Here is a 3,193-nt window from a genome sequence, read left to right as displayed (position 1 = left end):
TTTTATAAGATTGTATCCAGTTTTTTGTCTGTTTTTTGGTTTGCTCATTTGTTTTGTTTTTTAGATTCTACATTTAAGGGATATTTCTTTGACTTATTTCACTTAGCATGATACCCCCTAAGTCCATCCATGTTGTCACAAATGGCAATATTTCATTCTTTTTATGACTGAGTAATATTTCATTGTGTGTGGGCATGTGGGTGTATGTATACATTTTCTTTGCCCATTCATCTGCTGAATTTAGCAACATTTAGGTTGCTTTTATATTTTAGCTATTATAAAATAATGCTGCATTAAACATAGGGATTTATATATCTTTTCAAATTAGTTTTTGTTTTCTTTGGGTAAATACCCAGCAGTGGAGTTGCTGGATCATGTGGTATATCTATTTTTAAGGAACCTATACTATTTTCCACAGTGGTTGCAGTGCACCACCATTGGTGAGGTTGCATTCTCACCAATAGTGCACAAAGGTTCTTTTTTCTCCACATCCTTAGTAACACTTGTTATTTCTCGGATAGATACTTATCTTGAAAGAGGTATTACTTCACTAAACACTTAAAATATTTTTAAAATTAAGTTCTACATTAAAATGTTTGGAAATAGCTTTAATTTTGTTGGAACTGATCTGTATATACCTTGGGAAGTGAGGTATAAATTGGAATCTCAAGCCACTATTTCTGGTCACAAAGATGTAAGTTTCTGTAGACAGGTACCTACTTTATGAATATTATAAAATGTATTCACTCAGAATTTAAAACACTATATGTTGTGTAGAACACTGCAAAACAATGTTGCTCTCATTTTTTTTTTAATTTCATACTTTTATTGTATTGCACTAAAGGAACAGCAGGATGCTTATGCAATGTTCTCTCATTCAGTTTTGAAAATCTAAAGTACCTGTGAGTTCTTGAGAATATCTTTACCATCAGATTAGAACGCTAAGTATAATAATCAATTTCTTAGTAAGTAATGTCTTGCATATATGAACACATTTAAAATGGCTTTAAATGTATTATTAAGTAGTTCATCACATATTTTTATGTCACATTCACTTATGCTTAAGGATTAAAGCAAGTATTAACTCTGATAGAAATATGGGAAATCTCATTCCTGCCATACACAGGAATAATATTCAAATCAGATAGAAAAAAATCACACTTTTCTTACTTTTGTAAATGTTATCCATATATAATCATCTACATATTAGATGAGGAAAACCATGAAGTTTCCCACAGGTTAGTTACATTATTCTCAGTATTTGAATCACCCCATGTCTACCGCTAACTTACAATTAGATGGCATTTCAATAAAATCAAAATGATCCTGACAAGTTCTTATAAACAAAAACTTCCAATGGACTAAGGATAGCCAATAATGAATGCAATCATTCAGAGGATTATGATTGTTCCCTAAGGAGTGCAAGTTCAAACCTGTCAACCCCAGGGGTAATCATTTTCTTATTACTTCATAAATAATTCCATTTAAATTCTTTATCCCAGTATAACATAGGAAAGTAGTCTTTCCATAAGCAAAAATGTGGGAACATTTAAACCTGAATCATTCTTTAAGGTAACTCTGATCAAATATCCAAGGCTGCTTTTTGAAACAGGATCTTGTTGGATAGAATCCCTTCCTTTACACGCTTTTTGCAAGCCATTAGTTGAGCCAGTTCTTCTGTGTGTTGTTCTATGAGTTCACCAAAACATGAATCATTCTATTGAGGTAGTGAAAAGGGTAGAAGATAAAAAGGTAATTCTCGCCATCCTTCGTTGGGACAGTATGCTAGAATATCTGCATTCATGATGGTTCTGGGACCATAGAGTCCTGGTCTACTCATGATTGGCCAATTCATATACCTCCAAATACACTATACTGAAGGGGGTAAGATCCAGTATAAGCCATTCTGCTGACACAGAAGAAAGCAAGGATGAGGTATTCTGGAAAAACAAGAGCATTTAGGGTATTACATTGGTCTAAGGTGTTCTCATAATGAGTCTTCAACTCATCAAATACTGTAATGTGCAAGCTGGCAAATGAGAGCAGTGGTGAGCAGTGTCACCAGCATGTAGCATGGCCCTGGAGAAGGAGCAGTGAACAATGCTGGTGGCAGCACAGAAGGACAGTGCCAAGCCTTCTGGGTTAAATCATTCACTTCTCCCAGGCCACAGCCATGACTGCCAAACCACCTCTGATCCTGCCCTGCCAACATGCCTGAGCACCAACCCAAGTATGCAACGAGTTCAGGTGTGAAAAATGAGATGACTCTGGATCATGTACAAAAACCACACTCTTTTAATGAATACTTCAGGAAGAAGAGATTGTTAGGCAACCAAGAAAAGGGGGTTCCCAAATGAAAAATGGACACTTGAACCTTCTGCAGAACATGGGAGGAAGAGATGATTACATTGTACATGAAAGAAATCAGCTAAAAAAATTAATAAATTTTGCGCTAAACAGAAAATTTTCAATAGCTAGGATACCTAGATCTAAGAGAAGTTTACACTACCTTGCAAGCTCTTTTCCCTGAGCATTTATTAGTGTACACTAGAAAGATTAAGGGTAGAGTAAGGGAAGGGAGGGAGCCCGTTTAGTGTTGCTGATGTGATTGCTGCTGGGTTTCCAGAAAAGAAAACCTCCCCACTTCCCAGGAACCTTCTTTCAAATGCAAAAATCTTAACCCTGGGAAGAAAGCCACAAACTCTCTTGTCCTCAGGCCTTAGTTAAAGAGCTACTTTTTCCATAGAAGAGTAGAAGCAAAGCTGCCTCTATGTTAGGAGATAGATATATAGATATATATATATATATATATATATATATATATATATATCTCACTCCACTGGCTGAAAGGCCAACAAGGATAAAACAGGAATAACAAGCAGTGACCTACTGCCCCTAGGGAAGGAGGGAGATAGGAAATTCTCCTGACTAAAACCGACCAGAAATACAATGTAGAGTTTGTCTTCCAAAGTGGGGAAGGGGTGGGTTGAGGGGAGGGATGCTACGGCTAGGTTTTGACACAAGAACCCCCTCCTCTACCATTGGAATGGCTTAGCCCCTACTATCAAACAACAGCAGTCCACTCCAGGGAGCAGTGGAAGAGTGTAAAGAACTATAAAGGATCCGAGATTCACTCCACCAGCAAGTAAACATGTTAACCTGCTACACTTTCCCAGATGCTGGCAGAAGCTGT

The 3,193-nt window shown here is 36.8% G+C and overlaps 1 pseudogene; it reads right to left on the bottom strand.

Moving 5' to 3' along the window:
* Nucleotides 1-1,689: 1,689 nt before the first annotated feature.
* LOC132695469 (protein cornichon homolog 1 pseudogene) lies at nucleotides 1,690-2,068 on the bottom strand (annotated as a pseudogene).
* Between the last annotated feature and the right edge of the window lie 1,125 nt (nucleotides 2,069-3,193).

Source organism: Panthera onca, chromosome B4 (assembly GCF_046562875.1).
Source record: "Panthera onca isolate mPanOnc1 chromosome B4, mPanOnc1 haplotype 2, whole genome shotgun sequence".
In the NCBI taxonomy this organism is placed as follows: Eukaryota; Metazoa; Chordata; class Mammalia; order Carnivora; family Felidae; genus Panthera; species Panthera onca.
This window is presented reverse-complemented; position numbering and strand designations above follow the sequence as displayed.